A 23,825-nucleotide genomic window follows, 5' to 3' on the forward strand; every position below is an offset into this window, starting at 1 on the left:
ATTATCTTTCACCCTCAGTGGGAGAATTGTCTTCATGCAGCCGGCAAAAGGTCTGCTGTGTAACTCTAGAGTCACAAAGGTTTTTCAATGATGGGACACAATGGCCTCTTGGAGTCTGCACGGAGGCCCCGGCCTGGAGGGCAGCCCAGGTGTGCAGAGCTTGCCAAAGGCGTCTGCGGGGTCCTCACTTCCGTGCCGCAGGAGCCAACCATCTCTATTTCTCAACCACGTCAAACCTTTCTTCCTTCTCTGTCTCTATTCCGGGACTGCCCTTCCCCATCCAGAAAACTGCTCTTCACCCTTCAGGACAAGGCTCAAATGCCTCCTCCTCTGCTGGGTTTCAGATAAAGCTTCCCTCTGCTCTGTCCATCCTTTCATCCACCTATGCACTCACCCACCCACCCACCCACTCGTCCCCCACTCACTCATCCAACAGAGGAGCTCTTTATTGAGCACCTGCCATGTGCCAAACTGTGTTCTGGCCACTTGGAGTTCCATTCTACTGGGATGGTAGCTCACACTATAATAAAGACTTTGCCTACAGCTTTACGAATATTGAAGTCATTTAATTCTCCCAGTAAACGTGAAGTCAGAGTTTTTCTTATTCCCATGTAATAGATGAGAAAACTGAAGCTCGGAGATGAGAGAACTTACTCAAGATCACTGGGGAGTGCTGGGGAGAAACCTAGGCCAGAATCTGGACCACCAGGCTCTCAGCGCTGCATATGTCCGTGGGCTGCAGGATGCACTATTTGGTGACGAATGTTTTGGTGCTGGAGGGTAGGGACCATGGGCAGTATCAGCCTGGTGTGGCTTGGCATCAGTGACCACACAAGCATAGAACAGACTGAGAAAATGGGGTGCCTCCGCCACTCACCCTGCACACTCATGCCCCATCTGCGTCTGCAGGGGCCTGGCCCAGCTCACAGCTCCAAGGCCTTCTGGAGAGAGCACAGGCTTTGCTCACGGCTGACGTGCTAACCTTGCCAGGACCTGCTCATGCCACAAAGTTTTCTCTATGAGGTGGACTGCAGGCAAGTCAGAGGCTGGCCAAGGAAGTAAGAGAGGGCAATAGGGAAGGCCGCATGAGGTCTGTGCCAGAAGCCAGAGGGGGAAGCCGGAGGAAGGGGCTGACCAGACGAAGCCCAGTACTCTGGGCTCCTGAAGTCAGCTCTCAAGTCCCCTCTTTCCAGCACCTGCTGGCCTGCGGGGCCAAGGACACTTGCCTGCCGCCTTGGTAGTTGGTCCCCAGGCCAGGCTGTGGGTCCTGACCCCACTCATGCCCCAGCCCTCAGGATGTGCAGTTGGTCTTTGCTTCCTGCACAATGAAGCCCCGGCTCTCAGTGGATCAGGTCGTCTTTGTTTCCCTGACCAGCACCCTGGCCGCTCCCCTCTGCTCATCTCCTGTCCAAGGCCTCGCACCATGCTTGCTAGCCCCTCAGCGGCATCGAGAGTCACCTTGTAAGACCCAGCAGGAGTGTGGGCAACTCAGGGTACCCAGTCCTTATCTGACTGCTGATTCTCACGCCTCCCATTATATCTGGGACCAGGAAGGGCACTGGCCCAGACCATAGGACAGATGGGCTCAAAGCAGGGGACAGTGGTGCAGACCTGGGTGTGCCGGCCTTCAGAGGACAGCAAGGAACCCAAGCATGAAGGGGACCCCTCCAGCCAGGCCTCACCCACCCTGCCTTCACAGGCACATGTTTGTACTTGTGCTCACCCGTCACACAGGTCCTCCATCCCATTTTATAGCTAAGCAGCCCAAGGGGCCTGTCCACGGTCACAGTCAGCCCAGGTTTCCAGCTTCACATCTGTCCATTCCTCTGCATAGAGCTAGAACCATGAAGGTTATGAGCAGAGAGTCAGGGCTAGGGCAGGTGCTGGGGACAGGAAGGCACAGGCCTGCCCAAAGACCACCTTGCCTTGATCTCAGGGGTCAAGTCCAAGCCCAGGAGAGCCTCTGCCTGGGCCCCCAGCAATTGGCCAGAGGACACACCCTCCCTGGTCTGTCAACGCTGTTATAGCATGAGGATGTGGGTAACCTTTGGGCTCGGCCTTTGGGGGCCAGTGCCCTGAGCAGGGGGCAGATTCGTTAAGGCCAAAAGCAAGGCCAGCCGCTACCTTCTCTGGCCTGGACATCAGTTCCCCGTACCCGCTCAGCTCACAGCCACAGCCCTCAGCCTCTAGAGGCCCTGGCATCATAATAGAGTGTAAATTGTACCTTTCAGAGATGCCTGATGGATAACCAAGAAGCATTTGGGAGGCAGAGACCCAAGGCCTTTCCGTTCCTTGGTATGCAGGCCTCATCCATCTTGGCTCAAGTCTCCCCTGCCGCCCCTTCCCCAAGGCCGCCAAGGCTGAACCCTCTGGCTCTGGGGAAGTAGGGCGGGGCCTGGGGTGGGGAGGAAGGAGCACGCCTCGCTGGACGAGCCCATTAATTGCCCTGGTGCCAGGCAGCGTTTTTTTCCCTGTTGTGTGTTGGATGGTTTATGTGGCCATCAAATTAAACTTGGTAAATCGCCCATCTTTTACGGGGTCACTTGTCATTGCGTGGATCCCAGAGACTTTAGCATGATGTGAGTTATGATCTGCCAGCTCCGTGACTGACAGGATCCTTGGTGTGCCACTTGGGGAGGAAGGGGAGCAGTGAGGTGGCTCAGACTGGAGGTATCCAGACCCCCATTAGCTGAGGGGGCACCTGGGGCATCATTCTTGGCATTCTCCATAAGTCTCCAGCTCCTGCCATCTTCCAGGACAGAGAAACCTGGGTTTGAGTCCAGCCTCTGCCACTTCTGGGTTGTGCGATCTTGAGCAAGTTACTTGCCCTCTCTGAGCTTCGGTTTGCTCTTCTATAGTATGGTCATAATAGTTCCCTTTACAGGGAAACTATTCAGATTTCGATGAAGTAATATGTGCAAAGTACCCGCTCGTAAGTACTATCTGTACGGGACACATTCGTGAGGTTTAAAAGCTGCTATAATTTTCCATCTGCCCCAGGCACGTCGATCTAGGCTCTGTGTTAACCGCTGGTCTCTTTCCTCTGCTCTCCACTGGTCCCTTCTTCACCCCCGGTTCCTGCCCGTGCCTCCAGGGCCGACTGGGAGCCTGCGGGCTGCTGCTTCCTGGCAGGACTCCTTGTCCAAGGCCGTGATGCAGGGCGCCCCTCCACCTCACATTGTGCATCCTCAGCGCCTCCCTGCGAGCCAGTAGAAGCACTGGGCCTACGTCTGGGCCACACAGAGCTGGGGCCCTCAGCACCAGGCGCCTCCGACGTGACCCCAGGCTTCTCTAGCCCTTCTCTCATCAGGGACATCCAGGCCCAGGGAGGGGATGTGAGTGCGTTGGGCCCCCTGGACCTCTGAGACACAGTCCACCCCGGGTCCCTGAAGGCTCTGTGCTCCCTCTGAGCCTTTGCACATGCTGTTCCCACACCTTTCCCATTCGGGCCTCGCCAGGCCAGCTTCTACTCCTCCCCACGCCTCGGCTTAGATGTCCCCTCCATGAAGCTTTCCCTGACCTTCCACGAGGCTGAGTCCATGCCTGGCTCTGCTCCCACACCCACTTGACTGGTGGTAGCAGGTGCTGAGTAATATCTAAATATCTTCCAGCTGGATGGTGGTGCCTTCCTGTTGGACACCCCAGGCCTCCCGGTGCTCTGCCCTGGTATCTTCCCCAGATCCCACCAGGCTGGGGCTGTCAGAGTGGGGGCAACATGGGGGCAGCCACAGGTCCAGCACAGGCCCTGGCACACTGGGTGGCATCTAGTGCTGCAGGTTGCAGGGGGCGGGCACAGTTAGACGCGAGCACACGAGGGGGCTGAGCATGCTTTGGGAAGGAGTTGGGGGTCACAGGCAGGAGAGGGGAGGCTGGGCAGGCCTCCCCGCTTCCTAGCCCTGGCCCTCCTTCCCATTCGTCAGTGAAAGCAGCTCATGTGGGGACCTCTGATGCAGGGTCCTCCAAAGCGCCAGACACAGTCTCAGCCCCCACTTTAGGAACCTGAGAATTCCGGATGGTGGGGACTCTCAGAGGGAGGTATGTAGACTAGAAACGGGGAGAGGACAACAGGGCTGGGTTTGACTCTGGCCTCATCAGCCCCCAGCTATGTGACCCGTGGTGACACTTCCTTGGGCCTTAGTTTCCTCATCCGTAACGTGTTGCCGAGAGTCCCACTCCCCTGAGAAGATGGTGGGGGAAGGGTTTGTGGAATTCCCGCAGAGGCCTGGTGGTTTTAGAAAGAAGAGCCACCCCACCCATCCCCCGGGAGGGACCCCAAGCCCCCCTATGACCCACTCTGGGCGGCTGCTCACCAGTCCTGGCCGAGCTTCAGGAGAGGGAGGGCAGACACAAGTGGTCCAGGGAGCCGAAGCTCGGACAGAGAAAGCCCCTCGCCCTCCCCTTCCCGCGCCCTCTCCCGGTTCCTCCCTTCAGCAAGAACAGTTGTGTTTTTTCTAAACCTTGCCAGGCCTCAGGTCCTCACTGGCACAGCAGGGCCCAGGGCAGGAGCGAGGCGTCTGGGGCAGCCTGGGGCCAGAAGCAATTTCAGCCCTAGAAAAGGAAGGGCAGGGGGACCAACCCCACCAGGCAGGAGCTCCACCAAGAGTCACCACCACATCTGTGGTGCGTTGTCTTCAGCAAACCTTTGTTTAAATTAATCAGGGGCTCCACATTTTCTTCCCCACCAGCCGATCCTACCTCCCCTGGGGCTATAAGCAACATGGAGGGAGGAGGGCTTGTGCTAAGGAAGGCCCAGTCCCCAGGGAGCCACCCCTCTGGGAAGTCAGGTAGCCCAGCTGGCCTGCCTGGGCTCAGTCTAGCTGCTCCACCTGCCGAGGGTGGCCTCGGGTCTCAGGCCTTCATCTGTAAAATGGGACCATGAATGACCCACTCCTCTGGGTTCTTTTGAGGATAAAGGACGGTATTTTCAAGCCTGAGCAGAGTGCCTGAGCAGGGTGGTGATCAGAACCAGGGACCCGTGTTTTCGTTAGCAATAGACAGCACTTCCCCGCAGGTCGGGGAGACTGGGAGATGCGAACAGCAGGCGGGCAGGGAAACTTGGGACTTCAGTGGGAGGTGCGAGCGGGGCTTTCCCAAAGCCTAGTTCAGGTAGCTGCCTGGGGGCTGCTCCTGCCCGGGCCAGTCTAGGCCCACCAGAGGCACCGCCTTAGGGTTGGGAGCTGGATGCCATGACCCTCAAGGCCTGTGCTGCATAACTTCGGTCCTGATCTGTCTACTGGTGCCACTGAGAACTTGTAATGAGTGTAGGGTGGGGGAGTAGGGATTCTTTTAAGACTTAAAGTTAATTATTTCTCTAATTCCATGCTGCATGCATTATGCATCAGCAGTTATCACTGGTGGTAATTGCAGGCAGGTATGCAAATCCACTAAAATTGTACCTCCAGCTCACCTCCCTGCGTAGGCCGCCTGGGCGGTGCCGGGCTCTGAGGTGTCCTGAACTTCAGAGAATGCAAGTCGCTTTAAAAAACAAGACTTTAAAATTGGGTCTTAGGAGGTTAATTATATTGATAACAGTGTTCGATATTCAACTGTTCAAGGCCGGGAGGGGGTGGGGGATGAAAGGAGACACATGTAATTTTGTTTCTGTCCTCATATCATTTAATAAGATATTCCTACACCTGATATTTCCGCCTGTCTTTGTGCAAAGCTGCCTAGACTGAGGCTTACTTCCTTTGGGGAGGAAAAAGGAGAGGCTGGGGAGTTTCAGAAGGTAGGAAAGAGGCCTGAGGACCTTTCTTCTGGGGGGCTGGGAGATAGGACGAGAGAAGGCAGTGCTTGCAGGGCTGGCGACAGCCCCGGAGAACAGGGCGGTCGTTCCCCAGGGTCTGTGCTGCTGAGATTCTCAGCCGCTGGTGGGATCCTGGCAGCCAGGGGCCGAAAGAGGAGCAGGGTGACCCGGAAAGACTGGGTGGGTGAGTTTACTGATGTAAAGCGGAGCCACGGAGCCGGGTGGCAGTGGGGGCGGGGCTCCCCAGGCCTGTGTGGCGTCCTTCACAGGCAGGCCCTGCTCCCGTGGAAATCCCCGTTTGTCACACACAAGTCATTTGTCCAACCCCTCTCTCTAGAAAGCAAACTCCTGTGAGTCAGGATATGTTCTGTCTTGTTGATGTGCCTAGCATGGAGCCTGGCCCAGGAGGAACTCATAAATACCTACTGAATGAATGAATGAACAAATGAGTGGATGAACATGCCAAAAGGGAGGTCCAAAATCTGAAACTCAGGACTGGGCAGCAGGACAGAAGACAGAGGCTGGCCCTTCTTCCACCCACCCCAGGAGGTAACAGTGAGCTAGGTGTCCTCACCATGGTGGCCCAGAGAGGCAAAGGGATAGGTCTGAATTCTGCAGTGCATGGTGAAGGAGCTGGACCCGAGCCCAGGTCCTGGGTTCGCTGTCCAGTGCTCTTTCCTTCCCAGGTGTCTCGCCTGGACCTGTCAGCTGTGGCGGGGCCTCCCTAGCCAGAGGGAGCTCACTCAGGGAAGACCCCTGCCGTCCATGCTTATCTTCTCTGATACGGAGTGGCCAGCCTGGCACTGCCCAGCCGCTCATAACTGGAGGGCCAGGGTGCCAACCCACATCTGGCCCTACAGCCCAGTTTGGAGGCAGAGCTGGGTACTAAGCAGATTCTCCATAAATATTTGGGGTACAGGCCTGGGGGACCGTAGCCAGCTGCTCCCCTCCGGTTTGGTTTCAGACCCAGGAATGAACCCCCCAACCCCTCCTAGGGCCTGGGAGGAAAGTAGAGACAAGGGACAGGTGGGTGGGGAGGCCAACGGGCAGGGGCCAAGCTCGGGCTCTGGTGGCCCCACTGCCAGGCTGGCACCTTGATAATAAATAACAGCAAATAGCCTATCTGCAGGGCATCTTTCACGCTGGTGGCTAATAACATGCTATTAATGCCCCTGCAGACGGCGTTTATGCCGGGAGGCGCTGACAAATGTCCCAGCCTGGGCGCAGTTGTAAATCAGCCCCCCTCCTGGGGAGTGTGCAGGGAAGTGTCATTTTCCATCTTGGTAATGAATTGGGGCTTCCCTGCCCTGCCCAGGGTACCACCTCCTTTCCAAGTTGCCTGAGATTTGTGTCTGGGGAGGCTCAAGCCCTCCCTCCCGGCCTCTGGAGAGCAGAGAGGACTGGGCCCCACCCCCGGGCAGGACCCTGCACCCCACCCGGCCCAGCCCTGGCAGTTCCTACCACACTGAGGAGGAGGAGGGAGCACTGAGGGCTTGACTGGTGGCTTTGGGTCAGTCCCACCCTGAGCCCTCCTGGCCAGGGCTGAGGTCACCAAATGTCCTGCTTCCCCAAGGCCTCACTGCTGCCCTCTTTGGTCATAACTCATATAACTGTGAGAGGCTGAAAGTGAGCCCTCCCTCCGAGGACAGCAGGGCCCAGCAGGGTGGGTGGGGTGCAGCGGTAAGGCCACTCCCTTGTACTCTGGGACCACCCATCCTGGAGTAGAGCCCAGCAGTATGGGGGCCACCAGGTAGGAAATGACGGTCCTCCCTGGCAAGCAGAAGCCACTAGTTGCCTGAACTGCTGTGTGTGGGGTGGGTGGGATGGAGGTGCAGACCTGGGGAGCTGTCCCACGTGTATTCCCCCTCTGGGCACAAGGAGCCCTTCCTGGGCCACTGGAGCCCTTCTGCATGGCCTTACCTCTGTCACTGCAGCCCTGGCGCCTGCGGGGTCTGGCTGGGGTTGCTGCTCTGGATGCTGCGCTCAGGGCCAGGTGGGCCTGGGCCGTGCTCACATTCCGGCCTGTGGCCCTGGTACTTGGGGTGCAGACTGCAGACCCGGGGTGCTGGGTGGCGCAGGGAGGAGACCCTGTGCTTGGCTCTGCTGGCTCCTGGGGATCAGACGTCGCCGTGGGTCTGCAGCAGCATCCTCCTCGCCCTAGACCTTGGGCGCTGCTGGCCTCTTCCCCCCAGAGTGAGGGATCTGCAGAGGTGCCCCCTGCGGCCCTGGGACTCCTGCGCGTGGCCTGAGCGTGCGCTGGGCTCCCGCTCCCCAGGCATGCCCTATGGCCTGGCGCCCATCCCAGGAGGGTGGCCTCTCGCTGCCCACTTTCAACTTTCGCCCTTTTGTCTGTTGGCCGCCACCTCGTCCTCCTCCAAAAGGCTTCTGTGCGGCTTTTACCCCCTTTTCTCTACCAAGTTTTTTTTTCTTTAATCCCTCTAAATCACTTGGCGGAATGGGCTCCGATGCAGAGAGCGTTCTTGTGTGACAGAGTGAGAGGGAGCCACTCTCCAAAGAATCGGTACTGCTGCCACTCAGGCTGCGTCTCCGGGGGTGGGGCAGGGGGAAGGAGGGGGTCCATTACCCGCTGAGGAGTTCAGATGTTCACTGCAGGGCTGGAGCTGCTGACATGCACTGCTGAGCTGTCAGGCCCCACAGGCCCCTCTTTGGGAAGATGCCGGGGAGGTGGGGGTGGGGCTCAGTCCTGCTTGGCCGCTCCTGTTTGTAGAGAGGTTTTCTCGCTGGGGGTGGGGGGCGTTATTCCTGCTTCACCCTCTGGTCTCGTCTGTCCAAAAAGCAGTCCTTCTCACCCGCCGCCTGCCTCCTCACCTAGCCAAGAAACAACACAGGTGATTAAGCCCTGGTTATCAGGAGCCACCTGGGGACAGGTGGCCCGGGCTGCAGCCCCTGTCCTCCTGACCCTTGGAACCTGTTTCTTGAGTGCCACTTTCCCCTGAGATGGGAGGGGTCTGAGACTGTTCTCTACCACCTCCCTTTTCTTTGCAAATCCAGATAACAAACAGCTGTCCATGTGCTGTCTCTCCCTCACGGCGCCCGGGTTCCCCTTTTCCTGAGGGGTAGAAGGGCCGGGAACAGAAAAAGGAAGTTCTGAGAGCTCCTGGCCCTGCAGGGGCCACCCGCTGGCCAGAGCTGGCACGGCTTCCCCCAGCACCTGCTCCTCTTAACTACTATCATTCAAAGGATCCAGCCACGCCGTGGCCTCTCCCCTCTGTGGGAAGCAGGAGCATCGGAGCGGGGAGGTTGCGTCCCTGCCTCCTCCCTGCAGCCCGAGGTCAGGTTCAGTGCTGCACACCCCCAGCCCCCTTCCTGCCCCTCCCAGGGGCAGGGCCGGCGTTTCAGAGCCTCCTCTGCCTCTCATTAGCGTGGTGTGTTGAGGGCCCGGTGCCCGGTGTCCGTACTCCCCCTGCAGGAGCCCCTCTTTGGAGAAGGGCTTTCATTACACATCTGAGAGTTTCGGCTCTGGTTTGAAATCGGACCCAGATGGGCTCAGCTGCATCTGGGCACTTGTCTTTGTAGGGATGAAGGTGGCTGGTTTGAGAAATGCTTGTTGTCTAGGGCTGTTCCAAATAAAATCAGGGATTTTTAGGGTGCGTTTTTTTAATGAGCCCAGAACTCAGACTGGGGGTTTGCTGCCTACTGGGCATCCAGCCTGGCAGACATGCATGCAGGAAGAGGGGTGAGTGCTGGCCAGGTGGATTGCAGGGTGAGGCTGGGGGGCTGCCGGGATAGGGAGGAGGTCACGGGAGAGGCTTCCCCAGGAGCAAGGAGGCTTAAGCACCCTCAAGCCCCAGGGGACATCAGTCTCGATGACCAGGGCCCAGTAAATAGTCAAAGTGTGAGCAGGCAGGTGGGGGAAGGGGCAGGGTGGGGGCTGGACGGGGGGACGATGAGGACAGAGTCCCCACACGAGAGGGGATACTGGGCTCCCGCACGGGCTCTTAGTGCTGTTATACCCACGTGATTTCATCCAAGTATAAATTGTCATTTCTCTATGAAAGCGAGAGATGGAAAGAGTCCAATGAGGTCATCTGCCTCCCTGGCCAGGGCGAGGAAATTGTTTTATACCACTGGGGGTGGAGGCCGAGGTGGCAGTGTCTTCGGAGCCCAGAGGCTCCAGCCAGGCATGGTCACTGGTCCCATGGCAAAGACACTGCTCAAATTCTACTTTGGAAATTATGAATCCAGGAAGGCAGCTTTATCCCGCTGACACCAGGCCCTTCCCACAGCCCCCAGGATCAGGCGACGCTCCTACGGCCCCACAAGGCCCGGCCCTGCCCTGTCCACTGGCCTCATCTCTCACCACTTCCCACAATGCCCCGAACTGGATCCCACTAAGCCGTGCCCCAAGCCGTTCCCCCTCCTGCAAGAGTCCCTCCAACATCACTCCTCACCTCCTGCATCGTGTCACCCCCTCTCTGTGCGTGTGGTCAACAAACCATGACAGCAATGACATAGTATCTTGAAGGAATTGTCTCCCTGGGTCAAGGAAGGGGCTGCATCTGCTTGACTGAGGCTGGTCATGGAGACAGCACCTGGCTCAGTGCCTTGCACGCAGTAGGTGCCTGATAAATGCACTCAGTGAACTCCCCACGCTGCTTCATTTAGAAAACCAAGGGTCTAAGCAAGGCTCTGGCCTGCCCAGCTTTGTACATCCCAGTTTGCTTTCCCCACTGCCCCCCTCCCCACGCCACCCCCGCCACCCGTAATCCTGAAAAGCCTCCTGGGAACCCAGGTGCACATGCCCCAGACCCCACTGGGGATTCAGGGCTCCTCAAGTGTTTCGGCCTTGAGTGAGTGGGTGCCTCTCAGGCATTTGGGGTGTCTGTCTGTATTCCAAGCTTAGCCTGGCAGTGCTCAGAGGTGTGAGCTCGTCCCACGGCGGGGTGTGTAACGATGACGGGTCACAGCCTCCTGGTTCACCGGGCCCAGGAATAAACATGTACCTTCCCCTCCTGGCAAACCCCAGCAGAGCCATCGAGTTCTCGGTGTTCGTGCGGCTGGGTCGGGTAAGCCGAAACCACACGGTGCAAATGAAGTTAGTAGTGGCGCACAGACTTTTCATGCGGTTGGTCAGACTGCCTGAGGGCAAAACGAATCTGTGGGGTCCCCAGGGTTCTGTAACTGGGGGCCCTCTTGGCCAGCTTATGGGTACTCCCCCACAAGACAGCCTCTGCTCACCTCCATCTCGCCTCCCTCCCCATTCCCATAGGCTCCAGATCTGGTCTCTGTTCCTATGCCAAAGAACAGTTTTTTGGGTCAGGACAATAAAAGCTTTCATTTGTAACTGCTTGAGATGCTTACATTGTTTTACTTTTCATTATAAATAACATCATAACTATATTGAGAGAAATTTGGAAGGGGAAACAAGCCACGTGCACAGCCCCACAGTCTCTACCACTCTGCACTTGGGCTGGATCTGCCTGTACACAGACGCCATTTACAAAGAGACGATGCACTTTATCCTTTTCCAGGTCGTTTCTGCTTTGCCATCCCCCCTGAGCCTTGGGACAACCCAGCATGGCTGGCAGAGCGGGAGGACCATCCCTGCTGTGTAGGTACAGTGACATGGAGAAGGGGGCACTTGTCCAAGGTCGTATGACATACATGACAGCCAGGGTCTCGAACTCCAGGCCAGTGCCAGGCCTCAGCACAACAAACGCATCTTCAACCAAACACAAGGTGGCCCTGGGCCCACCGCACACGGAGACCTCGGGCTTCCCCGAGGCCCTCTGAATGAATGGCAGTCATTCATCCATTCACTCCTCCATCTCTCCATCCACCCATCTACCTGTCCATCTTTCTGCTCATCTGTCCATCTTTCCCTCCCTCTGTCCATCTCTGCATTCATCCATTCATCAATTCATCCATCCAGAAAACATACCAAGTCTAGTCATGCTCCCAGCGCCATGCGAGACACGAGCGAGGGCACCTATTCTCTAGGAGCTCAGTGTCCGGTGGAGAGGCCACTGGTTTGCAGAGGGACACAGTGTGAGACACAGGGCATTGTGGGAGCAGAAAGCCGCACCTTGCACAGGTGACGCTGTGCTGTGGTTCTGGGGTCCTCCAGACTCCCATGTTACGTTAGTCACATGTGAGCTCGGTGGCGAGCTAGAGTGGGGCAGGTGTGGCCGCCTTCTCACTGACCGCCTGCCCATCCTCCAGAGCTGTCACCCACCTTTATCTCGGGGCTTCCCCCGTAGTGGAAATGCTCTTCGTCGCGTCAGTTCCTGGCTGCCTGAAAGATCACTGCTCGCAGATATTAATTCCTATATTAGCAATTAGCTCTCCTGCTTCATTTCAACCTCTGGCTCTTAGGACGAATTTTTATGTCTGTGTCATTAATCAGATGCCTGGGATGTGCTGCTGGAAACCCAGGTGGGCTTTATGGCTGGTGACTTAGCCGAGTGGCATTTTCAATGAACACCACGGCTGCCCCCTCCCTGGGCAGAGCTGCCCTGTGGCAAAAAGGGCTGAGTTTAGATCGTTGGAAGCAGGTCAGAGCTGGCGAGAGCTGGCAGACCCCCGCGTTCCCTTTCATTTTGGACTTCCAGGCTGAGGTCAGCATCTGTATCTGACCTTAGTAGATGAAAAGGCTCTTTGTGACTCAAACTTGGAGTTTGTTCCGTGGCTGCTGACTTTCTCCCACCAGGACAGCCATCCACGGGGCCAGTCTTCACCCCCACTGCCGCCGGCGGGTCACTCCTGTCATGCCAGCATGGACCTGGGGGCTGTCACAGCCACGGCCCCTGTCTCTGGGGGCACAGGACTCAGGGCTGGAGCCCCGGGGAGAGCTTTTCTGATTGGGTGTGTGGACTGTTCCCGTCACAGGGCCAGCACAGTAGAGAGTAGGTGTTTCAGGCCAAGGGGACAGCGTACGCAAAGGCTCGGGGGGTGGGAGTACTCGCTGCAGTGAGAGATCTGGTGTCCCAAACCTCTGAGTCAGCGGAGGGCAGTGACATGAGCCGCAGTGGGAGCTGGGGTTCTGGCCTTGAGGGGAGTTTCGAGTACCCCACTGAGGGGCCGTCCTTCATACAGCGTGGAACCAGTGAGCATGCCCAGTGGGGAGGGGCACGACCAGGGTTGCAAGTTAGAAAGGTCACGGGTGGGGAACTGGAGGGTGCTCGGGTACCTGGGAGGGGACCTGTGAGAGATTGGGACAGTGTCCCCAGGACCAAAGGTGGAGACCTGGGTTGGGGGGTGAGGAGCAGTGGGTTGAGGGGAAGGGGCTGGCTGGGAGGCCGCCCTGAGGACAGGCCTGGGGGCTGAGTGGGTTCCCTCCCACATCTCCTCCTCATCATCGGAGGGTGGCTGAGTGCTCCTTTGAGGTTCTAGGTGCTGTGGGCAGGGGCGCCTGCTCCTCCCTTCTCCTACTGCGAGAGGAGATGGCTGCACCCTGCTCCCTTCCCATTCGCTCTGGCCCCGGGCTTGGCAGGCAGAACAGCACCCACGTGGTGCTTGAGAAGGGGCGGAGCCAAGAGAGCCTGCATTCGCTGTGTGAACCCTCCGAGCCCCCACGCTGCTAATTAAACCATTTCCTGACAAAGCCCAGACTTTCGGGGACGGGTATTCGAGCAAGTGTGTGAGCCAGTCCGTGGGTGGCTGCACCGAGCCAGCACCGTTGCCAGCACCCTTGGGCCAGCACCCTCCCTCAGAGGTAGACCGTTGGGGACAGGGGTGGGCAGTGCTCAGAGCAGAGAGGCCAACAGCTCCAGGGACCAAAGAGACAGCTCTTCTAAGACAGAGCTTCTCCGGCGAAAACCTGTGGATTTTTGCCATGATGGAATGTCCCTCTCTTTATCCCTCTGTGTGTGGGGTGCAGCCAGGTCTCGGGGAACGAGGGAAGCTATAGCTGGAGGTGGCCTAGAATTCCCTTCCATGCCCTGGTGGAGCAGCCCGGGGGCCAGAGTGGCCTGGACTGTTGGTACCTGCCTGCCCACTGGCCCAGCAGCCCCATCCCTGCACTGCCTAGGGGTCTGCAGGCATGTCTCTCCCGATTTTACCATGCGGCCAAGCTGTGGGGGACCTAGAAAGGCCGCCGAGCAGATGCTGTTGCCCGTGGGCCACAGTGAGATAGAAGTGTGTGCGTCTGGAGTGCTCAGTGCCTTCGAGCTCCTCCCAGCCAGGGCAGGTGACAGGAGGAACCCCAGGGCCTGGTGAGCTGCAAGAGCGAGTGAGAGGACATGGCCGGCCAGGGGCGGCCGACACCAGCCTCTGCCGAGAGTGCCCTGCACAGCCGCTGAAGGTGGCTCTGCTGCTGAGAAGGGGCGGAGGAGGCGTGGGGCCCACAGGCTGCCCCTCAGCCCGCAAGGAGGGGTGCGGTGGCCAGAGCCTGACCACACGTTAGGGGACAGGAGTGGCGGGCTTGGGCCTGCTCAAGGCTCTGGGTCCTGCCAGCCAGCTGGTAGGAGGCTGCCCGCTGGCCGGGCCTCACCCAGCGGCGCTGCCCCACACGAGAACATGTGTGTAGTCCAGGGGGGCCTGAGTGATGGTGATTCTGGTGCCACCAGTGAAAGCCAGACCTTTCTCGAGAAACTGGCATGCTTTTGCTGGCAGAACAGTGACTATGCGTTCCTCACCCTGAGCCAAGGTGGGCAGCGGGAGCCCGAAGGCAGAAGACCTGGTCCCTTCTGGGTCACCCTGGCTCTGCACGCTCTCGCACACAGCCCTGCTCACAGGGTGTCTCCCCTCCTCCGCCTCCCCCTCCCCCTTCGCTTAGTCGACACCCTAGCTTCAGATTCCTTCAGGAGCCCTGCGTCGTAGACACAGGCAGGTACCGGGGCCTGTCGGCACCCACTCCAGCTGCCATGTGCAAGAGCCAATACTTAAACCTCCACCACTGACCACACTCAGAGCCACGAGCTGGGGATTCCAGGCCTCGCACCTGTGTCCTCCAAGTTGCCCACATGTGGCTGGGGCAAGCAGCCTTTTCTTCCAGAAGTGTTCACTTCCCTCCTGCCAGCTGTGCCAGCCCCGGGCCCCCAGGGACAGGCGCCTGGCACCCCCAGCTTTCTGGTTTCCCTGCCCATGCCCAGGGATTTTCGCCTCCGTTTTGGAAATCGCCCATCCGCTCCCCTCCTTCCCGTAAACACACTGTCCGGCCGGGAGCAGCGCTGTGCACCGGGGCCCAGCGGCCAGACTTGGTTAATATTTACGGCGAGTGGCTCAGGAAGCTATTAGCTTCCTTTTCTTGTTGTTAATTGAAAGAGGAGAAAATGGTTGTAACACTTCAAAAGGACTTAAAGCAGCACCCTGAGAGACCGGCTGAATTGGGAGGAAGGGGAAAAAGGGAGAGAGACTATTTTCAATAAGTAGAGGAAGCCCACGCCTCCTGCGAGGGTAGGCTGACACTCCTTGCCTGTCTCTGCAGACACCTGGCTTTCCTCTGAGGTCTCCTCATCGCCACTCATTGTGTGTTTTCCTTTTCATTTGGGAGCCCGCCTTAAGAAGAGGAGGGGAAAAAAAGGATTCGTGGAGTACTTTTGTTGATAACGAGGCTCTTTGAAGCTGCAGCCAGCGAGGCCCCGCAACCTTCGCTCCTGGAGCTCGCAGGGCCTGGCCTTGCCTGACAGCGCAGGTCCTGGAGTTTCCCTGGCCGATGGCCACTGACACAGGCACTCGCCTCCCAGAATGCAGGCCCACTCAGAGCGTTGGCTAACGCGATTCCTGGGCCCCTGACCTGGGTGTGACCTCAGGGAAGCTCTTAAGCTCAGTCCCCAGCCCACCCCACCCCACTCCCCACCCCTTGGCCCCCAGGGACAGCCAAGGATGTCGTTGTAGGGGCTAGGGGACTTTCTGAATCTTGGCAGACAAGGAGCCATTGGTCCAGCATTGCCAGGCCTCTGGCCTCTGTGGTCGGCCTCCCCGAGCCACTTTTCCTAGAGAGAAATACTTCCGGCTGCACCTGCACGGTTAGCTTCTGGCATCTGCCCCATGCTGTAGGCGACCAGACATCTCTGCCAGTCTCAGCGCGGTCACATAGGGCAGACCGGGAGACTCAAAGGTCTTCACTCTGGGAGCCTGCCATTCAGTTCTGGCTGACAAGCGTCCCCTCCTCCAGGAAGCCTTCCTTAATCCTCCCTTGTTCCCAGCCTGCTTTAGAATGGCCTCTTGGGCACCCCTGGGACTCTGTCCTTTATCAGCCTGGTGTTCTCGTGTCCGCAGAGCAAGGTGGCTGATTGTACCAGACAGTTGTTGGATGGGCTGCATAAGGGAGGGACAGACTGACCTTGAAAGAGGTCTCCACCCTGCCCCCTCCCCACTTCTGCCCCAGTCAGACCAAACAGGAACCCTGTTCATTCTGGACCCCACGAGATGCACAGCCACACTGCAGGGTGGGAGGCCCAGGGGAGCGAGAAGTGGTCAGGGCAGTGACGGAGCGGGGGAGGGGCTGTTTGGGGAAGAGAATGGTCCCCTGTCCTCAGTTTTCTGGACGGCCGACCCAGAAAAGGGAGACTGACCTGTCTAGGAGGCCCGAGGGCTGGAAGGAGCAAGAGGGATGTACTGGGAAGGGTTTAGTTAAGGGAGAAATCTAATAGGCAGAGATGCCCGAGGTGGGCTAGGGTGCCATCGCCCGGGGCGCCCAGGCTGGAAGGGGACGGCCACCTGGCCGATGAGGATCAATACATCGAGTAGGGCCTAGGTGACCCGGGCTTCCTTCCCCTGAGGCCTGCTCATTCGGCCACGCTGTCCCTTTCTCTGGCTAACCCCCCGCTCAGCCTCAGTCCTCCTCCTTGGGGCTCCCCTGACCCCTAGCTCTTAAGGGCAAGGCCTGTGTCAGCAGCAGTGACAACACCCGGAGCTGACGTGCTTAAGTTCCGTCGATGGCCCAGGCACACAGAGCCAAGTGCTTGATGTGGATAATAATAATAATAATGCAACAACAGTGGCAGTAGCAACCCCATACGGAGGCCGAGGCATCACCACTCCGGACCCACGGGCACTATCACAGCCATTTCAATTTTCCACCTGAGGAAACAGCTGTTCAGGAGCCTGCCCAGGGTCACACAGTGGGTCCACCACAGACAGGCGCGAGGCTGCAGGCTGGAGCTCCCTTCACAGGTTCACAGGGCACGTTAACATGTGTTAAAGGCTCTGAGAAGTCCTGTCTCAGAGATACTTGTTTAACTCCGTTTGCTCCTGTGGTTACCTGTTAACCTCCCAGGATCTGCATGTTCTTTGAAACATGCTTTGGGAGATGCCTCATGACGTTCACGCATACATTTAACCAGTCTTTGGTGAGTGCCTGCTGTGTGCTGTGTGCTGGGCAGTGGCCCAGTGTCAGCGACACGTACTAGTGAGGACAGGCCTGCCTCTGCTCTTTGTGTCCCAGCACATGGCTCAGTGCCCAGCACACAGTAGGCATACACACCTTCAGCAAGCGAGGGCCGAATGAGAGAGGGAACGGACGGGGTAGATGAGCCGGGCTGGGGCCACAGGAAGCCACATGTCCTGGCCAGACAGTCTCTGCCCTGAGCCACCCCCATCTCCTCCTCCTCCAGTCCTGGACCCGATGCCAGCCTCCACCTCCCCCGTGGCACTGAGGCCCACTATGCCTCCTTGGTGGGTCAGGGCCCTTAGTCCCCATCCTGGGGCCCCTGACAGCCTCAGCACCTCTTCCCTTCCCTTCCCGCTCTGTGGCTCTGGCCTTGACATTCTCATCACATCCCCTAGGCCTGCCTGGAATACTAATTCTTCCAAGATGAAACCATCCGTGTTTAATTTTTTTTAAGAGCCAGGCAGAAAGAAAAGAGAGAAAAGGGGAGGCATCAGTGGGTGGAAGTTGGAGGCCTCCTTCAAGCTCTTTTTAGAGCCTCACTGGGCGGCTGGCTTTCAGTGCGTGGTGCTGCCAGCCACCTTGGATGGTCACAGGGTCCCTGACGAAGGCCAGGCAGGGGGTCAGCCCTGTGCAGTGCCACCAGCCACCCCAGAACAACCACGCTGCCCCTGGCATAGACCAGAGAGGGGGATGGCCTTGTTTTTTCCAGTAAGCAGGGGTAGGGGAAGGGGCCCAGGCTGGCCTTCTGAATACACTAGGGCCTACAGCACACCCTGGCTTGGGAAGGATGTTTTTTGAGGCCCTCAGAAGGATGCCCCTTAATTAAGAGTGGGCAGCGAAGCTCCTCTCCCCTGTCCATTGTTTGAGAATTAGGTTTCTGCCCAACTCCTGTCAGAAAATGGAGCCTGGGGCTTCCCCAGATGGGGCTAGGCTTACAATAGGAACAGAGGGAGGGCTGAGGCAGGAGAGGGCTTAGCCTGAGAGAGGCCATGCGGGGAGATAGGTGACCTTGGATGAGCCCTTGACCTCTTAGGGCCTCAGCTGCCTCCTTGGGCACTGGGGTGTGGCCACAGGCTTAGGAGGGCTGTTCCTGGAAGAACGGGGTGTTAACAGCCTAAGGTCAGAGGTCTGAGCGAAGCCCCTCATGCAGCTTCAAAAGCTGTGTTACTGGGGGCCAGTGTGTTGTCTGAGCATCGGGGTAATGGGGGACGTGTCCTCATAGGCCTGTGGTGAGGATCAAAGGAGGAACCACGTGAACCCCCTACGGACCAGCCTGGCATTCTCCACACACATATAAGTCAGCTATTATTACTATAACCCGCGAGACAAGCACTCTAAGTAAAGCCTCTCCCCTCGCCTCCCGCCCATCGGCCCGGCTGCCTGGGGAACCCCGCTCCCTCCCGCGGCCCCTCCACCTCTCACCAGCCAGGCTGACAGCATAGCTTGGTGCCACCTCCCCCACAGCATCCCAGTTTAACGTCCTAAGGCCCCCAGAGGGAAAGATGAAATTGTAACGGCAGGAAACATGACAGAACGTGAAACATGATGAAATCAGCTACGTAAATTAGGAAACCAAATCACAGCCCCTCTCTTTCCGCAACTGGGTGAATGCTGGCTAGTGCTCTGCGGGCTGCAGCCTCTGTGGTGGGGGCCCCTCAGGTGGGGGGGCAGGGCTCTGAACCCCTTCCCCTGCCTCACTTAGGTTCTTTCTGCATGCTCGGCATAGGACCCCTGTTTCAAGCCCTGCTCCCTGGGCTCCCGCCTGAGACGAACCCCCAGACTGCTTGGTGGAGACACCCACGACTGTCCCCGTGCCCCACTTTAGTCTTGTGATGCCCCTGCCACAGGATGTGAGCCTGGTTGGTCAAGGACAAGGCCTGAAAGCACCCCAGCTGCCCGCCCCCTCATCTCCTCCAGTGAGGCCCGCGCCTGGCCCTGTCCACAATCTTCACTTGCTGCCTCCTCCCCTGAGCGCTGGCCTGCGTCCTCAGTCCCCACCCCAGCGTCACGGCCACCTGTGAGCGCAGAACTGGTACAGGGAGGGTGATTCCAAGCGAACGTGGCTTTTTGGCCACCTCCCCACTGCTGCGGGGGCTGCATCATAAATTATTATCGACCAGGTGCCGGCCTGGGCTGGAGACCAGATGGGGAAATAAAGCACCAACTCAATAATTGTGCCCTGCTGCCTGAATTTACTTACTGTGGCTTTCCTACCCACTGGAAACGTGAGGATAAATAACTGGCTGGCTGTTAAGCTCCCGGGTAGGAAAAACAGCCTCGGGTCCATTTCCCCGAGGACAGGCAGAGGCCGGAGACCCGCACCCATTCCACTTGCTCTGCTGGGTTTGGATCGATTTTCCCAGCAACCTGTACCGTGTGGAGCCCCCAGCCTTACTCCGCCAGGTAGAGGGCTCCTTCGGCGTGTTACAGATGACGCCGAGGCTCAGACACTTTAGGTCCTTGCCCCAGGTCCAGGGTGACCCACAGGTGCTGGTTTGCCCAGGACTTTCTCAGTGTTAGCTCAAATCCCAGGCAACCCAGGACAGTTAGTCACCGGAGCCTGGTGTCACAGCTGGTAAATAGCATAGTCAAGGTGGGGATCCTGCTCTTTCTGACCCAAAGTCCACAGGTGCTCTTAACTGCTGTGAAATGCCACCCCCTTGACCGTGACCCGCCCGCGTCTTGTTCTAAGGCCTGCTGGACTTTGCCAGTCTGTGCAGCTGTCCCTTCAGATCACTCTCCAGCCTGCTCTGGGCCCACGAGGCCGTTGGTCTCCGTTGGTCACCAGTGGGTCCCTGGACCCGTGGCTTCCGGCTGGGTGTGGCTACTGGGAGCCCCAGCAGCAGCTCAGAGGGAGGGAGGCGAGCCGGGGGAAGCACGGATTCCCCAGCTGTGTCCCTCCCCTGCTGGCGACCCTCTCTCTGGGTCTAGTAACCACCGCTTCCCCTGCCCCTCAGGTCCGCATGACGATAGCTCCCCACTGTCACCCGGAGGGCCTCCCCTCCCTTGCTGGTTCCCCTAAGCCCACCCATGACTTTGTGAATAGCCCCTTCAATACACTCCGATCCCCTGCCAAGGGACAGAACAGCTGCTTCCACTTACTTCGAGCCGACTGTGTACCAGGCACGTCCAATGCCCTTTATTGTCTGCATGACTCATTTCATGCTCTTAATGACCTTGTGAGGAAGCATATTGTCCCCATTTCACAGACAAGGCAGTGGAGACCCAAAGAGGCTAAGCGACTTGCCTTGGGTCACACAGCTGTGTCATAAGAATAGCTCGGCTCTGGGTCTGCGCTGACGAGAAAACTAAACTCAGAGAGGAGGGGAGATCCGCTCAAGGCCAAGATCACTCTGCGCACCCTGGAGCCCCAGGCAGTGCTGTCGGGGGCTGCCAGGCAGGCAGTGCGCAGCCCTTCACAGGTTTCCCACGCCCTGACACAGTGCCAGGCCCTGTGGGTTCCTGTGAGAGGGATGCTGGGGACAGGGTGCGGAGGCCAAAGGGCTGGGGGCCGAGATGAAAGCAGGGGGCTCTGCGGAGCCCCCCAGGGTGGGAGGGGAGATGCAAGCACCTCATGAGGAGCCCCTGAGCTGGACAGCTCTGTCCGGGAGAGCATAGAGACTAAGGCGTCGCGCGGCCCCGCCTCAGATGGCCGTGGTCCCAGCTGCCACATGCAGATGAGAGTAGCGAAGGCGAGGCTGCTGGTTACTGAGCGCGGCTGCCTTACCTGCTAAGGCTCACCCGCCACCCGGCAGCCCTGCGAGACTCACGCCTTCCCTTCACAGGGCAGGAATCCGAGGCCCAGAGCAGCCACGTCCAGGGTCTCTCGGCCTCAGAGGGGCAGAGCTGGGGCCGGACCAGCCTCTCTGTCCCCAGGTCCCTGCTGCCCCTCCCCAGCCCCGCCTGGCAGCTGAGCCCCTTGACGCAGGGCCCCTCCATCTCCTGGTTACGGATCCCTGGTCCCTCCCAGGGGAGGCAGCAACTTTTATCTACTCACCTGGAGGAGTCCCCACGTGGCTCCACTTTATTTTTACCAAACACTTTCCGACTAAGAGTCCTCTGAGCCCTGGGTGGGAGCAGGAGACTCAAGGGGACCCAAGTGCCTATGGGAGGAGCGAAAGGAGGCGGCCAGGGGAGGTGGCCAGTGATGCGGGCGGGACAGCACTAAAGCGGGACCTGCCATGTAGTCGTACCGGTGACCTGGCACAGCGCGCCCCCTGCCCTCGCCAGCACCCCAAACCCCTGAGGAGGCCTAGGGTCCCCTCTGGCACAATCCGGGCCTCTCTTGCGTCTTCCTGTCCCCAGAAACTGGAGCTAAGCCCTGTCTGCCCTGCCTCGTCTTCTGAAACAGCCCCAGGGAAAGTGGCCAATGGACCGGTCAGCACAGAGAAGGCCATGCTGGGCCAGAGGTCCCGCCTCCTGCCATCCACATCCAGGCCGTGGGAGTGAGGCTGGCAGGGTGCTAGCACCAGCTGTGCCTGTCTCGTGGGCCACCATCACCTCAGGGCAGCCTGGGACCTGGATCCCTGCCTTCCGGCCCAGAGCTCCATTAAGGGGTGGTGACACTGGGGGTGTGCTCAGCCTGACCCTGCCCTTCTAGTGCCCAGGGGATGCGGCTTGCCGGGTGGGAGCCAGACATGCCCCCAGGGGCCCTGTCCTCAGCCTAGGTTCTCCCTGTTGCCCTGAGCAGGAGCCCTAGGGAGAACAAGGGGCTCGGTTATGGGGGGCTGGCCTGACCTGCAGCCCAGGAAGGTGGGGCAGGGGGTGGAAGGGGAGGAGGGAGGTCTGGATGGTGAGCCCCAAACAGAGACAACTCCCTGCCCCAATCCTCCCCCATTTTCCCCCTTGGGCAGCAGAAGCAGCGCCCCCATCTGTCCTGCTCTCAGAGAGGACAGCAGCAGGTTTATGTCCTGGGGGCCTCGCGGGGGGCCCAGTTCCGGGCATGACAGGGCTGGGGCTTCCAGGCTGGTACAGGTGCGCTTCCTCCAGACGCACCAATTCCGGCCCTCACGTAATGGCACCATCATTTATTCTGTTGCCTTTGTGGTCCACATGTGGGTGCGGGTGAAATATGGCCCCGTATTGTTTACTGGTGGGGATGTTAATTGTGCTGCGCTGGTGGAGGGGACAAACATGCATTTGGGGGCTGTAGATTATGGTGACAGCTTCTTGGGACGTGGCTGTGTGGCTGCTGTATGGATAAAGGCCAGCAGATGAGGCGGGCCAAGTGCAGGGGGTCGTGAAGGGTGGGGAGCAGGGCACCATGCGTCAGGACCCTACCTGTTCCAGGGAGCATCAGTCAGGAGATGTGGGGGACCAGGGAGGGGGGTCTCAACGTGGAACAGGCTTCTCCTTTGTACCCCTGCCATGGCGGGGAGAGGAGAGCGTCAGCCCCTGCAGGGTCGGGGAAGGGCTGGCAGGCCCCCTCCTGCCCACTACAGAAGTCACTGGAGGCAGGAAGGCAAACGCTGCTGCTGTGCCACCAGCCCTGCCTGGGGCACTGGGCATGTCACAGACCCCCTCAGTGCTGTCACCTGCAGGGCAGGCATGTTAACCTCCCTCTCTCTCTCGTCCCTCCACAGGCTGATGCCTGAAGCCTGGGCAGGATCCACAGACAGGGAGAGGCTGGCTTTGGGAGGGTACTGGGACCAGCCCACTTGAGGGCGCATCCGTCAGCGGGGGGCCGCGTGGGTAAGGGGTCTGGACTTCATGCTGAGGCACAGGGTTCCACGGGGGAGGCAGGTGGGGGGCGGGTTGGGACTTGTGAGTTGAAGCTGGCAGAGGGGGGCCCGCAGCCGCCAGGAATGCTGTGTCCTCTGCGCCAGGGTGGTCACAGGGTCCAAGATGGACTGTGCTGTGCCCTGCAGGTAGCGTGGCTGACTGTGTACCTCACACCTCCACAAAATGGCAAATAAACAAATAAGGGCACTTCCCTTAGCCCTGCCACTTGCCGTCTGCTGGGGGCAGGGGCTACAGGGACAGGAAAGAGCACCCAGCCCTGGTGGACAGACCAGGTTGTGGTGGCCCCAAGACTGAGCGGACTGAGGCCCAGGAAAGTTAGGGAACCCACCTAAGCTGGCCTGTCTGGGAAGAGGCGGAGCTGTGATTTGAACCCTGGCCTTTCTGTCAGAAGAGCTACCCACAGCCCCACTGGGACCCTGGCCCAGGCCTTCAGGGCCCCCGACCGACAGAGCTGCTGCCCAGGATAGCCAGGCTGGGCCTTTAGCCAGCCCCAGTGGCTGGTGGCTGGCAGGATCCCCAGGCCCGTCCACGCATGACCGTCCCTTCTCCCCAGGGCAGACAGGCCCTGCTGCCCCACAGCTACACAGACCATCGGATGAGGCTATCCCCATGCCGGCCCAGGCTGGTGTTAGACTCAGCGGGTAGCAGGGAACGGACCTGGAAGATTTATGAGCTGGGTTAAAATTTAATTTGGGTAGAAGATCACAGCCAGCCCAGCTGGCGGCCCCAGACGAATGGCCTGGCCTTTGCCGAATCCTGACCGCCAGCCTGTGGTCGGGCCTGGCCCCCGTGCCAGCCTTCCTCACCCCTCCCCGGAAGGCAGGCCGCCACCCAGAGCAATCATAGCACCGAATTTGATTTGGGGTGGAAGCAGCGGTCCCTGAACCTTGTTTGCACTTCAGCTCCAAATTGAACAGGACAGAATCGGCTCTGGGTGGGAACCGCCTCCACCAGGGTCTCCCTGAGGTGCCCAGGGACAGCGCCGCCTCCGGGGGAGCCCCGCCAAGCCCACCGACCCCCCGCTGCTGGGGGAGGTGGCCT

General features: G+C 59.1%; 1 protein-coding gene across 1 annotated transcript in view; it reads left to right on the plus strand.

Moving 5' to 3' along the window:
• MACROD1 (MACRO domain containing 1) overlaps positions 1 to 23,825 on the plus strand; it is a 142,219-nt gene that overhangs the window by 42,309 nt on the left and 76,085 nt on the right. The window lies entirely within an intron of this gene.

The sequence above is a fragment of the Pteropus alecto genome, unplaced genomic scaffold, assembly GCF_000325575.1.
Source record: "Pteropus alecto unplaced genomic scaffold, ASM32557v1 scaffold43, whole genome shotgun sequence".
NCBI lineage: Eukaryota > Metazoa > Chordata > Mammalia > Chiroptera > Pteropodidae > Pteropus > Pteropus alecto.